Here is a 17,779-nt window from a genome sequence, read left to right as displayed (position 1 = left end):
ACATCCTGCCTTTCCACCTTGCTTATTTTTGAATTTCCGGTTTATGGTAGCATTAAGACACTCTGTGCAGTGCATTTTGAGGAGATTATGGCACTTCTCAGATGGCTAAATCCACTTGGCTTTATGCCACATGCCTCATATCACCACCAGAGGCATGCAATAATTTGCCACAAAATGCATTCCTGTCATGTCTTCTTTAAATGGATGATGATCCATTGAATGTATACACACATCTCAGAAAAATACCTAATGATTCATGCCTAGAAATTGCTACGTTTTGGCTGTCTTTCTAATCTGTTACTTACAACTTTTTTTCTCCTTTTAATGCTAATTTTACCCATAATCAGCAGCAACCATAATCACCATCACTGCGGTTAGTGAACACATTGCTATGGTGGCTCTTGGCATAACTGATCAGTTCCAACTCTAATAGCAGTACCCATTCTAGTCATGCTTTTTAGCCATGTGTCTGAAAAAATAAATACTAATAGGCCCAATTCTTCATCTATCAGGCCCAATATATGTTAGCCAAACAGTGGCTGATATTTGTATAAATCACATCTTGGTTACAAACTAGATCTTGATCAGCTAAAGGTATGTAAAGATGACATTGTAATGCAAAACAGAAACCAATCACAGTGAAATTTGATGCATAAATACCAGTTCATGGCTTCATATCCCCACTAAGTATAGGTCTGTGTGTCTGTGTTTATTTCAGCTGGCCACTCAATGTAATAAAGAGCTGTTAACATAATTTGATTTTTGTATTCTTTCAAGTCATTAACCCATGCTTCTGCTCAGCCAGTGATGCCAATCTTTATCAGCCATTACTCCTCCAATTACCCTGAAAAACCCTCACATTTTCCCCTATATCACCAGTTATGCATGAGAGCAGTAATGTATACAAATCTGCAAAGTCACTACGTGGTATCTCTTATTATTTTTCAAATCCCTCTGTAACCTCCACCATGATGCCTACTGAAAACTAGATAGCGAGTAAGCAGCTGATGTGCTGTGGCTGCTGCTTATGGTGCTAATTAATTTGTGTCTCACTGTTATTTTGTGCTCTCCCTCTCTGTTTTGTATCTACCTGTTGTCTTTTTTTTTTTTCCCCACAGAACCTCTGCCTCACAGTCCATGATGGGCATTGAATCCCTAGTAATGAATAAAGGTTGTGTAGTGAATGAGGCTGTTGTGTATGGACCCCTGCTCCTTTATTGCAGAACGAGGAAGCTTTGTGGTGAATGTGGCAGGGGAATGCTGTAAAAGAAAGGATGGTCTTATGGTTAAGATTGTTGAGTACTACCCTGGGCAACTGGCTTTTATCTCTGTCTCTACCACAAAGTTCTATGTGATCCAGGGCAACTCATTTAAATGAAACTTTTCACTGGTGGCCGCTATGTTTTTCATTTTCTGGATGCCAAATTTAAGATATCAGGGGTCAGATTTACAAATATGCTCACAAATGCAACCGAGGAATGCAATGGGTGCTGTGCTCTGATCATATGAAGTGCTATAAAATTCTATAAAAGCAGCAAAGAGTCTTGTGGCACCTTATAGACTAACAGACATAGTTATAGACGTCTGTTAGTCTATAGGGTACCACAGGACTCTTTGCTGCTTTTACAGATCCAGACTAACACGGCTACCCCTCTGATATAAAATTCTAATTACTCTGAAAAATAAGGCCTGAAGCTTCTCATCTTGGGCACTCAAAATTAGTGGGTGCTTTTGACACTTTAATCTGTGTCTCGGTTCCCCATTTGAGGAATAGAAAAAATAAACAGTTTAATTTCAGGTTGAACAAAAACTTTCATTTGCCCTGAAACTAATTTTTGTCAGTTCAGCCACTGAGCTGAAAAATCAGTTATTCACATAACTCTGCTACTTTGTCTAGACACTTTCCAGACACTAAAGGACAGTCCCTGCTCTGAAGAGTTCATTGGACAGTCATAATCTTGCTCTCCCTTATGTGCAATTACCTTGAGGACCCCCTAATGCAGCTCCTCCTCCTCCACAAGACAATAATAACTTTAGGGAACACTGATTGTATTATTTGACTATTCTCAAATGCTTTTAATCTAGTTTCTTTTTAAAATAAATTTTGCAGCCTCTTTGGTGCTTCTCTGGCCAATGAAATGAAGGCAATAGCTCACAGAACTGCTTGATGTACTATACGTTGGTGGATTTTTTGTTTGTGGTGGTGTTTTGCTTGCTTGTTCCGATAATAGCAATCTGTATTTTATTGAAATTCTGTACAATGGAACAGAAATTCTTCTTCATGAGTCTGATTCTCTTTGGTTATGCAGTTTTTCTTTGTTGTAGGACCTTGTTCTTTCAGTATGAATAGAAAATCTTGTAAACTGAAACAAAGGATGCTGAGGGAGTTGTTAAACAGACTGTTTTTTTCTTTCTTTTTTTTTTTTAATTTCATGGGCAGTTACTCATTACCACAGTCGTCATATGGATTTCCAATTGGCCTGCATTTTATAGTAAACATCAAAACTTAAATTTATGGAGCTATAAGGCATACCAGTTTCCTCCCCATTAAACATGCACATATCTTTCCCTAAGGATCATGTCAGACTTATTTTTACACAATGCATCCCCTTCCTGCTTCTCTAGCTTGATGATTAATGAAAACCTATATTTGCCTCTGTATAGCATTCCTGGCCAAAGAATACAGAGGAGAAAAGAAAAAACAGTACATTTTATTAATAAAATGATAGTTCTTTTTTGCGATTATCTACACAGGGTTGTTAATCTGCATCAAGTTAAAGCAATACTGAGTAATAGCATGGGCACGGGACAACTGTGCCATCTTTCAATTCACAACATTGTATACACATGTGTCAAAGTTAGACTCAGGACTCACAGTTTGTCAGACCACTCTGTTTTATTAGCACAGCGCTCTGCTAATGACACCCAGATAATGTGAGCACCATGCAAGACACAAACTATCTTATTTATACAGATAAAAGGGTGAGAACTTAATAAGATAACAAAGGAAGCAGAATCAGATAAGTTTACCTGGGCTAGGCATGCATATCTTACTTCCTTACTAACTATCACCCATCTTCTGTTAATGTTTTGCCATTAGCACCATTGTTTATGCCTAATGTTTCTTTTCCTGGCACCTGTATTTCAACATTTCTTATTTCTGCTTAAAGGTACATACAACATTTCTTTAATCCATTCTTATTTTTACAATATAATTCATTCTACTTTCACACATGGCAGGGACTTGCTTAGTACTGAGCATGTGGAATTCTCAAAGGCTGTATCCCAGGGTCTTTTGCTTCACTGAGCATTGTGCATTTTGGGATTTTTCTCACTGTGCATTTGAACCAGGCAGGTTTAAAATTTAAAAATCCCATGATTTCCCCCCTTTCCATTCCAGGCTTCCTTTTTGGGTGGGCTAGTGCCGTTTTCAGATTGCTGACAGGCACCAAGGACCCAACAATTCTTCATGCCCCTGTGGTGGAAGAGGCTACTTGGGCTGTATTTCAGCTCTTGAAGCCAGGTGGCTTCAGTTTTGGACTTCACCCACTGCACCACTGAGTGAATGATGTGATTGCAGCAAGGGCTTCTGCAGCAGCAGTAGCCTCTTCAGTAGTGGTGGAGGAATCAGGATGAGGAAGAATAGGGCAACACCAAGCAACTGCTATACAGAAGCTGTTTCTGAAGCAGCTTCACGTGGTGCAGAGCCATTTATGGGGTCGGGAACCCAGCATGGATTGGTGGGAAAGGAATGACCCAGTCGTGGTGAGAGAATTTCAGGATGATGAAGGCAACATTTTTTGTAATATGTGCCGAACAAGCCCTGGAGCTTCAGTGGCATAACATCAACATGCAGTGCCCCTTACTTGGGAAGAATGGGTCACCATTGCCATCTTGAAGCTGGCCACTTCTGAATGTGACTGGTCTGTAGCCAGCCAATTCAGCATACAGAGAGTGTTGGGGCCATTGCCATGCAGGTGTGTGATGCATGCATATGGAACTGTTGCACTGGGTCTTAAAGCTCACGAATGCACAGGAGGTTATTGGCGGCTTTGCATGCCTTGGGTTCCCAAACTGATGGGATCCAGGTGCCAGTTATGTCCTCACTGCCATCAGGGCTTAGAATTTATAAATGGCGGGGAGATCATATGGTACTCATGAAGAAGATGGCTGCCTAGAACCTCCTCACTCCCCATACATCAATTCTTCTCTAACAATTACTTTCCTAGCAAGTTGGCAATACGTTTGTCATAAAAGTTCAAATTAATCCCCTGGATAACTTCAGACTGTTAAATATGGATTCTAATGGGAAAATGAAAGGCAACAAAAGACCTAAGCCTGAATCACCTAAGCAGCTAAAGGAGGAGAGCACAAGGCCACAGGAGAACCTAGTCCAGGATATTATGGCACTGAAAAAATTCCTCACAGACCAACTGGATTCAACCTCAAAAGATACTTGTGACCTCTCTAAACATGTATGTGATGTAAAATCCTGAACGCCTCACTTGGAAAATGAGCTACAAAAAAACTGCCATTGAAACCAGTTAAATTAAAGAAACAACTGCCTCCCTAAAGCTTAAACTAGACAAATTGGAAGAAAAACAGGATGACTTTGAAAACATCTCAAAGAAACAACCTTCACCTCGTGGGCATTGCTGAGGGTCTAGAGGAGACAGATATTATCAGATTTTTTCAGAAGCTGCTCCCGGACATACTTAAATTGACCACCAGCTGCCCCCATTAGATACTGAAAGGGTTCATAAAATGCCTGGTACTAGACGGCAGGAGTCTGATAAGCCCGGACCCATCATCTTCAAGCTGCTCAAGTTCAACAATTAAGTAATGTTAATGAATGCTGCCAGAAAAGCTGAAATCCTTATGTACAAAGACCACAATACATCTCTTTCCTGACTTCTCGCCTGAGCTTAACAAAAAGAGGGCTGAATTCAGTGGTATAAAGCAAATCTTGATACTGTAGCTGATGTTGGTCCCCCTCAAGTACTCATCCACATTCACTATGGAGTTAGCAGACTCTACAAGATTATGCAAAACCCCTCTGAAGGTTGGCAGATACTTCAAAGACTAAGAGAAGTTGCACCCCATAACCCTTTATGGAAATATGCTTATGAAAGTAAATATGACATAACTGGAATATATTTTATGCTAGATATGCCATGTAACACACCTCTGTAAAGGTTATCATCTACTGAATATGTTCATCCTATTTGTATGCATGTATCAATTTTGGATTCGAAGTTATGAATATTGGCTGTGTACTTGTGTGATTTATAAGTAGCCTTAGTAAGGCATTTGGTCAGCTTCTTTAGAAAGGAATGTGCAAGTTAAGTGCCCAGTCAAGAAACACTTAAGCTTAACAATGAATGTGGAGACGCCAATCCACATCTGAGCTTTCCCAGGAATATGGCCTGGCTGGTAAGGAACTCAGTCATGCATGAACATGTGACTTGCCCATGTGACTCCAAAATTCCATCTTGGAGCTAAATTGTGGATAGGAGAGAGGAGGGGGTCTTCACCCACGAGAAAGTCTATTTAAGCCCCTGGGAGACCTCTCCATTTTGTCTTCAGCTGGCCCAAGAGAGAGCCTCTCCAACCCCAAAGGATACCTAAAAGAAACTGGAATGAAGGATAGTAACCACTGAGGTGTGAGTGATTGCTGGACCCAGACTAGAAGGAGACTAGTCTGTAAAAGGAAGCTGACCGGAATACCTCTGAGATTCCATCTGTAATCACTTTCTTACTGTATTAGGCATAGGCTTGTGTGTTTTATTTGATTTGGCTTGGTAATTCACTTTGTTCTGTCTGTTATTACTTGGAACCACTTAAATCCTACTTTCTGTATTTAATAAAATCAGTTTTTACTTACTTATTAACCCAGAGTATGTATTAATACCTGGGAGGAGCCGGGGGGGGGAGGGGACAAACATCTGTACATATCTCTCTATCAGTGTTGTAGAGGGCAAACAATTTATTAGTTTACCCTGTATAAGTTTTATACAGGGTAAAAAAGGATTTATTTGCATTTTGAACCCCATTGGGAGTTGGGCATCTGAGTGTTGGAGACAGGAACACTTCTTAAGCTGTTTTCAATTAAGCCTGCAGCTTGTGGGATGTTGTTCAGACCTGCGTCTGTGTTTGTAGCTGGCAAGTGTGTCTGGCACAACCAGGCAGGGTTCTGGAGTCCCAAGCTGGCAGGGAAAGCAGGGGTAGAAGTAGTCTTGGTACATCAGTTGGCAGCCCCGAGGTGGGGTTATGTAATCCAACCCGTCACAAGAAGGTCTTCACTTGAAACACTGCACCTCTGTGAGAGGTGGTAGTTGTGCTGATGTGAGAAGCCCTCCCGTTGACATAGTGCTGTCTACATCGGGGGCTAGGTCAGTTATAATTGCATTGCTCAAGAATGTGGATTTTTTCAAAACCTTGAGTGAGGTAGTTTATACAAATAAAAGATTATAGTGTGGACCTGGACCTAGCAGGATGGTTTTTTATCATGAAAAGCATACCTCAACAACCTTAAAAATCAGTTTTCCTCTGTATCCTTGTAGATATGATGTTCATTTTTATATAATCTTCGAACTCCTGGAAGATAACCAGCTAGGCTGAACTTTTTTCTGTTGGTCTTTGGAACTGAGCAGTAACAACAACTGTATAGCACTGCAATGCATAGAGTTACAGTTAAACACAAAACTGGGGTTTATAGCACCATCTATTGGCTGAATTATTATCTCAACCAATCATCACAACTTGCACTGCTAGACCGAATCTCTTCACAAGCTGTCTCTCTCGTGGATCATCGAAGAGACAAGGTGGGTGAGGCAATACCTTTTATTGAATCAACTTCTGTTGGTGAGAGAGACAAGCTTTTGAGCTTATGCAGAGCACAGTCATAGGGAGGAAAGGAAGGGAGGGGTCTTAATGGTCTACTTCACCTGGAATGGTCCCTTGAAAATGTGTTAAGTACTTATGCTAAACAATCTGTTCCATCTTATATTTAACTGAGACACTCTGAGGCTATGGCTAAACTAGAAAGTGTAGCGTAACCACTCTAAGCCAACGAGAGAGAGCTATCCTGTCAATTTAATTAATCCCAGCCCCAATGAGTGGTGGTAGCTATGTTGGCAGGAGATGCTCTCCTGTCAACGTACCGTTGTCCACATCGACACTTAGGTAGGCATAACTTATGTCGCTCAGGTGGGTGGCTTATTCATACCCCTGAGTGACATAAGTTATATGGTCCTAAGTCGTAGTGTAGACATAGCTTGGGTAAGTTTCCCAGACGTGAAGAAGAGCTCTGTGTACCTCAAAAGCTTGTCCCTCTCCAGAGCTGCCCAGAGGATTCAGGGGGCCTGGGGCAAAGCAATTTCGGGGGCCCCTTCCATAAAAAAAAAGTTGCAATACTATAGAATGCTATACCCCAGAGCCTGGGGCAAATGGCCCCACTTGCCCTCCCCCCCCGCCCCCCGGGCAGCCCTGTCCCTCTCACCAACAGAAGTAGGTCCAATAAAGATATTACCTCACTCACCTTGTCTCTGTAATATCCTGGGACTGACAGAGCTACAACAACACTGCATACATCTGATAGATCATGTTATGGTAACCACAAGTCCCTTGGAACAATCAGTACTCCTGACATGTGGAGTAGACTGTAATCTAAACCTTGAAAAGCACTAGTTATTCAATTTGTGCAGAGTGAATGAATTTTTATATTGTATTTTTAATATTTAGATTTTGTACTAATTTATATTTGATTTACCAAATCATTTGTAAATTTACATGTATACTCATATTTATATATATATATAAAAATATGCATATACATACGTGTGGATATGTATACATAGACTTCTGTAGGTAGGAATATATTATACATGTTCTGTAATACCCAATGGTATTTACAGGGTAATATTGGATTTAAAATATATTTGCATTTAGAGATGTTTAGACTACTATTAGATAGTGTAGGGCAGGGATGAATGGATGGAACTGAAGCCCTCAGGGATCTGAGCATGCCTACAGTGGCTTTTACATCTGTTTAATTTTGTTTTGTTTTCTGTTACAAGTTGTCATGAATAGTTAGTAAAGGGTTAAAGCATAGTACCTGGTGGGCACCTGACCTGAGGACCAATCAGGGAAGAGAATTTGAAACTCCTAGGAGGGAACTTTTTCTCTCTGTTTGGGGGGGTCTTTGTCTTTGGCCGTTTGGAGTTCAAGAGACCAGACGAGTTAATCAAGTCCCTACAAGTTCCACCTTTCTGAACTAATTTCTTCTAGTCAAAATAGTGAGTATTAGAAAGATACTTTGTGTCCTTATCTAATAATCCTATGTTTGCAATTCTGTGTGTTTGTTATTGATTATTCTTAATTCTGCTTGTACTGGTTGTACTGAGAAAGAGAGAGGATTCTCTCCAGAACTTAGCAAGGTTATACCCTATGAGTGTCCAGCTTGGACTCAGAGAGATTCTGTATTTTCTTTTTGTTCTCTTAATAAATTATTTTCTTTTCTTTGGACTTGGTTAATTCCTTCCCTTGGGGAAATTCAGGGGAAGGGGAGGGGGAAGTGGGCTGCTTCCCTGTGTGTAGAGATTCAAGGCGTTTGAATCCAGGTATCTCTCCTCATAGCAGGCTGGAGAGAGGGAAGAGAGGGGAGGGGGAAGGTTCCTCCTCTGTGAATTGATCTGTGTTCCCAGGGAGTGTCTTTGAAGGGAGACAGGGGGGAAACAGGGGTGTCCCGGCCCACGAAATTGACCGGGTGGTGGCAGCCGAAGGGGAGACCTACCCTAGGATTTTAGGGTGGGGGATACATGCGGGTCCTCACTTTGAAACCGGCCAGTTTCAAGTGAGGGTAGACTCAGGACACAAGTATTCTTTGGAAGGTGCATGGCATTTACCTATACATCTTTTTGTATACCTGACCGCCTTGAAGGCATACATTCTTTCAAAACTAACCAGTATCTAATATGTATAAATACAGACCATATCCTAGAAATGTGGTTTTACAATATCAACAGGGAAATATGTATCTTTAGAATAAGGTTAAGTTCTTAATATATCTTTAAAATTTTTGCCATGAATTTTCTTCGTGTACTCCTGGAACGTGAGGAGATTTAATCAACCTTCCAAAAGAATTAAAATCCTCAGACACCTCAGATCTAAAAAGTGGCTCTGTATTGCCTCCAGGAGTTGCCTCTGCAGCTCCCTGTCTGTCTTCAGTGTATTTTGCCATGGCAACGCTGTCTCTGGCCACTGTGGACATTCCAACGATGTCTCTGGATAGCCCATTTCTTTTTCCCCATTCAACCACAAGTACAACTGCCAACCCTCCTTTGTTTTTGGGGGTTTGGGGGGAGATTCCAATGAGGGCTGTGAATGTCATCCCAATTTCTTGTCCCTCCGCCACACTCAGCAAGGCCCTGTACTTGAGCATCTAGCTGCTGCAGGTATTGAGGCTGTGGAAGAAGGAAACAAAACCACAAATGGTTATTCTTCATAGTCCAGAGAAGCTGAGAGAGCATTTTTTTTAAATATGCATTTCTGATTTCCCCTCCTGAGATTCTTCCCAGTCATGGTGGAACCTCAGAGATGGTAACTGGTATGGATGAGGAGAGCTAGATTGGGATTTTTGACTGTGTAGTATATGATGGCTCAGGATGCAAGGGGGGAATTAGAATTACATTCCTGGTTTGGCTTTTTGCAGTTTTGCTGCACCTTGGAGATGCTTATATGGTATTGAAAGGAGTTAGAGGGGGCATCTGAGGCTGAGCTAGATAGTATCCCTTCTGCATCCCCCTTAAGTTTTCCTCACTCTCAGTGCCATTACATTGAGGTGGAAGATTAAGAAACAGAAAATGGCCTTATTCAAAAAAGCAGACCACAGAGATATGCTGTAGTGTTTTTCACCAAGATGGTACTCCCATAAGAGCTGCAGGAATGAAAGGGAGTTGCAAGCTATACCACAGGCAATGACTGTGCAGTTATAACACAATGTCCATACAAAAACTAAGCAATTTGTCAGTTTTAGATTCTGCTTGATCTCCCCTGAAGACATAGTGAAAGTGTATAGAAAAATAGATAGGGTTCTATACTGTTTGTCTGAAGCATTCACTGTTCCTAGCCTTTCTGTATGTAAACCTGTGAAGAGACATTAAGAGCTTTGTTATCCCTGAGGGAAAACACTTTTCCTGTGAGAATGAGTGTTAGAGCATTTATTCCTCAGCGGGGGACTGTAGTCTTTGTACCTTTACAGGAATGCAATGCCTGTGTCTGCCTCATGAAAACAGAGACTACTAACCTCTGTCTCAATAAACTGTTGAATTTTGCACAATTAAATATTTTCATTATTTGAATATGTCATGGGAGGGGATGTGGCACAGTGGTTGTAGTTGCACCATGTTGCCAGCTCCCAGCTGTCATTTTGAGCTGGTGAATGGGCTTGGGGGCATTCACCAGGCAGGACAGACGCAGGATGAAGAAAATAAAATAGGTAGATGGACATGTGCCCACCATGGCTTGGATTTAAAAACAGTTGGGAGTTAGGGCTTTAGCATGAGACAGAAGCTGATTGCCCAGCCGGAGCAGCTGCCATTTTGAAAACATGTATCATGGGGCTGAGCAAACACTGTGGGCCAAAGAGAAGGAGGCAGAGGCTGGAGACTCAGAAAGGCTCCCAGCTCACATCTGACGAAAATGGCTGCAGCCCTGGGGCACCCAGAACAGAAGCTACAACAGCAGTTTATCATAATAATAAATTGTAAAGATAGATACTTATGTGCCAAAGTTCCCACAATGCCTGTGCCTCCTCAGTCCTAGTTTGGGTTTCTGGTTAGGAAACAGGCTTGGTTCCTGAACAGCAGGTGTAGAGCTTCGTTCGTACATGGCCAGCATAAGAATCATGTATCCTGAAAAGATCCTGGTTTTTCAGGGACAGCTCTTCATTGGACTCCTGGTGATTCCTCCTGCAACAAATCTTGCTGTTCATCTGGGGGGAAGCAGGATCTGGAACCTTCTTGGGTTCAGTAGTGGTGTAATTTCTCAAAATCCTGTCTGGCTTCTCAGAAAATAGGCAGGTTATATTTCCATTGCCAGACCTTTTCATGGTATCCTTGGTTTTAATGTAAATCCTCATGATTTGTTTGTTTGCTCTTTATCAGACATCGTCAACGTCCTGGTTGGGACCCCTTGTGGACTTCTGCTTAGCTATATCCAGAAAAAAGATCTCTATTCCGGTGGCTAGCCACAAGAGCTTGCTGCATCAATGCCTCTCCCCAGATGGTGAGGAAATCTGGGGTCTCAGCATGGCTCCAAGCAGCTGCTCAAGGCATGTTGTATGGTTTCTGGAGTAATATCGTAGCAATGCTGATATATTCAAATCCAGGAGAAAATGGGCAAATTTGGGCCCCATGCCAGATTAACTTGAGTTAATCTGGTTTAAGACCACCAACCCCATACACAAGCCCTAATTGTTCAACATCTGTCTTTAGCATAAGGAATTCAGGTAGGATTCCTGGTTTGAAAAAGCCAAACCAGGAATGTAATTCCAATTCCCCTCCTTGCATCCTGAGCCATCATATACGTAGATTGAAAACATGGTAAGGAACACCATGGAAACTGTCCCTCCTTGATCAGTATACAGTATAAAATGTGTTTTGCTTTTCTGACATCAGGTTATGAGAATGGTTCATTCTATACATATATCTATCTCCTCTTGTTTCTTTAACCTGTACGAATGAATAAAATATACCATGTTTGATACACCATCGTTGTCAAAGTAACATCAATATTTCTTTCACAATTATCTGTGATGACCCATTAATCCTTTGACAGTGGTTGTGATCAGATATGTCAAAGATTTCAGGCACAGTATCTGCAAATACAGAGATGCCTTTTAATCTAGGAGTCAAGGAGATATTTTGTTACTTATCCTCTTACAACTTCACAAATGAATGACACTGTAATCTATGCTGCTCAGACTATCATTTTGAGCAGTACAGGCTTTCCATCGCTAAACATTGTATAGGTGTTTTTAAGATAGTACTTCTGCATATTCTTTAGCATGAAAGCAGAGTGCAAAGGGTGTTTTTTGTGAGTAGAGGCATAGTGCCTGCGTATCAGTATTTGTGACATTCTGATGCTGAAGCTAACAGAAGTGTTCAGGAGTGGGAGGGGAATATATGCTGCTAGTACCAACGGGTTTATTTTCACAAAAAGGGAGCAAAGGTGGATTTGAAAGAAAGATCTCAGTTTATAAAAATGCATTTCTACCAAATTCCCTCTTTGTGGAAATTAAAAGTAATAGATTGAAGGTGAACTAATTACTGTTTAGACCAGGGTTCGGCAACCTACGGTTCGCGAGCTGATTTTTAATGACACCCTGCTGCCTGCCCAGCCCTGCTCTTCTCCGCCCTCTGCTCCCTCTGCCCCCTCCTCTATGGGGGCAGGAAACAGAAGCTTGGTCCTGCTGGCTCCCCTGTCTCTTCCCATAGTGTTCTGGGTTTCTGCCCCACTCTGCCTCTCTGTCCCTCCCTCCCTGCCGACCGATCAGCTGATGGCCCTTGCGAGGGAGGGGGTCGGAAGGAGCAGAGTAGCATGCTCGCTGCTCCCGGCGGAGGCAGAGAAGAAGCGGGGACAGGGCCTTGGGGGGGAGAATAGGGGCATATCCCCTCCAGCCCCCTGCCCTGACCCCCCCCACGCACACCCCATGCCTCTGCCCTGAGCCCTGTGCTCTGCACACCCGCCAGGCCCGTGCGCTGAGCACTGTACCCCCCTCATACACATCCAGCCCTCTGCTTGACTCCTTTACACCCCCTCATGACCTCATCCCTGACTCTGGCACCCCCACACATACCCAGCCTCCACCCCCTGCCCTGACATCTGCACCCCCTCACATACCCCCAGCCCTCTGCCATGACTCTTGCACCCCCACATACCAAGCCCCCCACACCCTAACTCTTGCACCCCCCACATCCGCACCCCACCCTGAGCACCAAATGGGAGCTCCTGCACCCCACCCCCACATTCCCACCTGCACCTCTCATACCAAATGGGAGCTGCCCAGGTAAGTGCTGCACACCCAAACCTCCTGCCCCAACCCTGAGCCCCTTCCCTCATTCTAGCTCCTGGCCAGACCCTTCACCCCCAGCCCTGTGCTCAGTGCACTCTCACCCTCAGCTCAGTGCAGAGAGAGGAAGAGAATGGGCCAGAACCAGGGAGAAGGTAGGTACCCACTGTATGTGGGCAGGGCCAGGACCCCAGACCAGCAGCGGGCTGAGTGGGTCCAGCAGTACAACAGTAGTTTAGTTATATAATATATAGACTTATAGAGAGAGACCTTCTAAAAACATTAAAATGTATTACTGGCACACAAAACCTTAAATTAAAGTGAATAAATGAAGATTCGGAACACCACTTCTGAAAGATTGCCGACCCCGATGTAGACAATGTACAAGTGGATTTTAAGATACGACAGAAGAACTGTTTTTATTTTAGAGTGCAGGAAGAATGTAATTACCACACTGGGATTTGGCCAGGAGTCAGGGATTCACAGCCCTATTCTTACAGAAACTGCACCAGGGTCTTTGATGACCAAATATAGCCAACACATTGGGTTTTACGTCTTTTCTGCAAGATGGCATCTCCACTAGTACAGTGTCCCCTAGCACGGCAGCACTCTGGGCATTGATTCATTTTGAACCAAAGAAGTGCTGCCTACTAAGGGCATAATGCAAATCTCATTTAAGTGAATGGACCGTCTCCCATTGGCAACAGTGTGCTTTGCATTCAGGACTAAATCACCAACACTACTTTCTGAAGTGCTTTTTTTCCTTACATAACTGTTGCTGTTGAATTCTGTGTATACTAGCCGGTGAGAACTCTGGACCACAAAAAAACTACATTATTCAAGAATGTAGACGTTCTGTATTAGCTTGCAGACAGAATACAATAAACTGGTTTTGTTTATATTTGTTGCATTATGGGAGTCACATAATAGAATTTAGAGTTCAGCTTCTTACAGTAGTTAAGCTTCAGCTCTAAAGTATGAGAGTAGAGTAGTCAATTGAACCAGATGAAGTTACGCTCTGTAAGATGTTCTTTTCAGTCTGTTCAACCTAAGGCATTCTTTTTAAGTGCAAGAGCGAAGCCCTTGCAGCTGCTCGCCTGTCTTCACACACCAGGGACCAAATTTCTAAATGTATGTACATAAGACATTCCAAAGGTGCCATTACTGAGCAGGAACGGAAAGCTTGACAACTCAGGTTTGTAACAGTTGTTCTCTGATCCTTGTTCTGCTAAGCCCCTAGACTCAATGGAGTCGGTGATGCTACTCATAGCAGGGAGCACTACACATATTGAAGGACCATACCCATATTGATTTCACATCATGCATGCTGCAGAACAGTCATTGAATATGAAATGGGCTCTTTGGCTGTTTCGTCGTGGATAAAACGGTGATTATTTTTACAATGCTTTGTAATTCATGGCAAACCCTACCTCCCTGATATGGTACTAGGTGGAATAACGCCAAGTGTTGAATTATGATGGTTATTAATGATGACTGTAATTCAGCATGCCATGCAGGTGGACTTACAGCACACAAGTCAATAAAAGGAATATAATTTTTCTCAACTGATGGAAACAAAAACTTTGTGCAGGAAATAGACGTAGACTACAATGAGCGGAGCTTTCCTATATTGTACAGTAAACAGTTTCTCTCCCATCGATCAGTGTTTCTGAGGTTATGCTGGGACTGGTGTAGTAGGGTGGAGGGTGGGAGGTGGTGCCAGACTAGTCTGGAAGAAAATGTGTGGGGCACAGGTGAGGCCCAATGTAGGTGGGGTGACTCTCAATCCAATCTGTCCTCATAAATGTGGTGCCTTTTTGTAAAGGCTAAGCAGTAAGTAACTCCTTGAAAGCTGTCTAGTACCTTCCACCTTGCTTCTATGGTATCTTCTGATGCAGTCAACCATGGGAGCAGCTCACTTGTACAGGGCTGTAGGCTCACGCAGCAGCCCAAAGGCACAAACCTCTCTTGCTAATTTCAGTGGGAGTTACCTGTGCTTCTTGTGGGGAGAACCAGGCCCCTGGTGAGTAGATCCAATGAGGAAGGGGATCCACCAGAGGAAGGGGAAGTGAGCAAACAATAGGAAAAAAATGGAAGAGAATTTTTGTGAGAGAGAGAAAGAGAGAGAAGGAAAAACCAGAAAGAAAAAGAAAAAAAATGGGGGGAGAATGAGTGACACTGTGTGCATGTCTCTCTGTGTAGTGTGGGTACAGAAAAAAGTAGACGTGGCAGTCTGTGCTAAGGAATTCCATGAAAGGACAGGGAGAGTGAAGGGGCCTTATCTTCCTGTTTATTATAAGGAGGTTTCAACATCAACAAAAGGTTGGAAATCAGTTTTAGATACCATGCTTTTTTCCCAGTTTTTCCTGAATCCTTATATAGAAATGCAAAGAAAATCCTAATGATGTTTTAATTTGTCATTTAGAGAAGACTAAACAATCATTCAGACTAAATAATCTATTTATGCTTTTCATTAAACACTGTTAGTTGCAGGGCTGATGATCAGACCACTGAATTTTGATACCAAACTGATATCTTTATGCCAGAGGTGGTTCTTGATCCCAAAGATACAGAACTAGTTAGTCCAATTCTTCAGATAAGGAATATTTTTCCCTAGAGAGCAATTTAGAGATGTTACTGAACTGGGAGATGATGTGAACATCAGTTAATGTTAGTTAGAGCTTGATCCAAAACCCACTGAAGTCAATAGAAACGCTACTATTGACTTCAGTGGACTCGGGATCTGGCCTGTAATGAGCCAAACTGTGTGCTTGCTTTATTACGTGTGCAAACTTATTGAATTGAATAATACTGCCTGGGTATAACTGGAAGCAGAATGTGACCTACTGTTTTTAAAATCCTTTGTAAAGCACTAGATGATGATGTATTTGTTATTTCTAAAGGATCTAACAAATAGAAATGTGGTCAGGAAGAAACAATGAGATTAACCTGAACAGTGCAAATTAATATACAAGTAATTATCCAGAAGAGACACATCCAGTTAGAGGGAGAAATTTGGCAATGCCAAGACATGAGCATAGACAACTAGAGATTTGAGGGAGTTCTAGAGATTGCATTAATAAATAAGGGAAACACTGAGTTTGGAACCAAAGATTGTTTATTACACTTTATTAAGTGTCCAAATTTAGTCATAGTACAAAACCACTCATTGAAGCATTACTTTTAAAAACATGAGTAAAAAAAATATTTGCAAATCTGAAAAAGTTCCAATAATCTTCACCCTGGGTTTCTTGTAATGAATTCTTGTGTAACGTTTGTAAGCTCTAAGTTGTCAGTTTGGTCATTGTATTCATGTGAAATCATATACTAGCTCAGCTGTGACTGTCTCATTCTGAGTCAAAACCATAGTTTAATACATCATAGAACACTGTAACTACACTCACTGGCAGCACTGGTTGCCAGTCCCACCCAAAATAATTTTTATCAACCTTCCCTCTTTAGAAAACAGCTGATGTTTAGTTGGCTATGCAAACTGAGATTTCTGAACTGACTTCAGTGATCTTAGTGTAAACTGACATTTGGCTTGCAGCAGATGAAGCTGATTAATCAGATGAGCATGGTTGAAATCAGAACCATACACCATCACAATTTGTGTTTGTTTCTGTTTGGAATTCTTATGAGTTCCAAGATTTTTGAATAATTTTGTATCCTCTAGTCAAATCTTGATTTAATATTGGACATTGTAAAATCAATTACTTCAGAGTAAATGTCCTTATTTACTGAATTTAAGCAGCTGGATTCACTTTCCCTATTTGCATTTTCTTGGCAACTTTTCTTTTTCTTGGAAGCTTAGGCATACGGACTCTTTCCAACTTTAAACTTTTCTAGTGGGTTTGTTCCCACGATACGTTTTTTTCATCTGACTGAGGATTAAGTGCCATTTCCATAAAAGAATAGACTTCTGTTGCTAAAATATCTGACCCTTGCAGAGTTTTGGACAGAGTGTTTACCTTGTTATGACTTTTTGACCTTGTTCAATAAAAAAGAGGAAGTTAAACTTTTCCATTTGAGCTGCTATGCCACCAATTTGAGCTGTCATTTCAGGATCTCTCTTTGCATCCTTTGCAACCTTCTATGTTGCACACAGTGCAAGGTAGTTCTCAGAAATTGAAAATAATGTGTCTGCACAGTATGTAGTAGGACAGAGGACATGAATGCCTGGTGTTGTACTTTATATTTTATGTCCACATAAGGGCATATTTTTAGCTTCTTCAGTATAACGGATTTGCAGTGTCAGTCCTCATTTGACAAAATAATGCATACTACCAAGTATTTTCATTAGGATTTTCCTGTTTTCTCCTTTCTGACAGTACAGAAACCTTAGCATATCACCCATATTTTTTGTGGTCTTTTGAGAAATAGCAACTGTTTCATCATGCCACCAAGAAGAAGATTGGTGCAGCTTAAATTTTTCTCAAGCTTTTTTTCCGGTTAGAGAATACAGAATATGTGAAAACTTCATATAGTTAAAAGTAATTTGTGCTTAAAAGCTAAACAACAATAAAAACAAAGTATGGCTGTCACTAGCTTCAGAATAACGGAGACACTGACAGTCCTCAAAACAGGATCAGCTGAAAGGCAGCCTTGATTTCCAAAGTTATACATGGGGAAAGACTTAAGTTGTGATTGATGAGGTGTATCTGAAATGCTAACAGTGTGAGGTAATAGCCATTTGGTTCCTGTCGG

At 41.7% G+C, this 17,779-nt stretch overlaps 1 protein-coding gene across 9 annotated transcripts in view; it reads left to right on the top strand.

The window, feature by feature from the left end:
* Positions 1 to 17,779, top strand: part of TRPM3 (transient receptor potential cation channel subfamily M member 3) — a 600,384-nt gene that overhangs the window by 202,237 nt on the left and 380,368 nt on the right. The gene's annotated exons all lie outside the window — the stretch shown is intronic.

The sequence above is a fragment of the Mauremys reevesii genome, linkage group 6 (assembly GCF_016161935.1).
Source record: "Mauremys reevesii isolate NIE-2019 linkage group 6, ASM1616193v1, whole genome shotgun sequence".
Taxonomy (NCBI): domain Eukaryota; kingdom Metazoa; phylum Chordata; order Testudines; family Geoemydidae; genus Mauremys; species Mauremys reevesii.
Note: the sequence above shows the minus strand (reverse complement) of the source record. Positions and strands in the feature narration are given on the sequence as shown.